The following is a 200-nucleotide window of genomic DNA, read 5'->3' as shown; positions in this document are numbered from 1 at the left end:
GTCTGGGACTGCCCTCTGAGTTCCTCCTCCTCCAAAATCGGGCAGAGTCTTTTTGCAGTAGCTCTGGACATCCACGCAGAGTCACTGTGGGTCTACCGAGACCTGGCAGGATCCCTTCCCCTGCACTCTCACGCGCTCGGGCTGGACTGGGGCGAGGTTGTCCCCTCCGGAGCTGAACACTTCTTTGTTTGACGGGAACT

The sequence above is a fragment of the Erithacus rubecula genome, assembly GCF_903797595.1.
Source record: "Erithacus rubecula genome assembly, chromosome: 8".
Lineage (NCBI taxonomy): Eukaryota > Metazoa > Chordata > Aves > Passeriformes > Muscicapidae > Erithacus > Erithacus rubecula.
Note: the sequence above shows the minus strand (reverse complement) of the source record.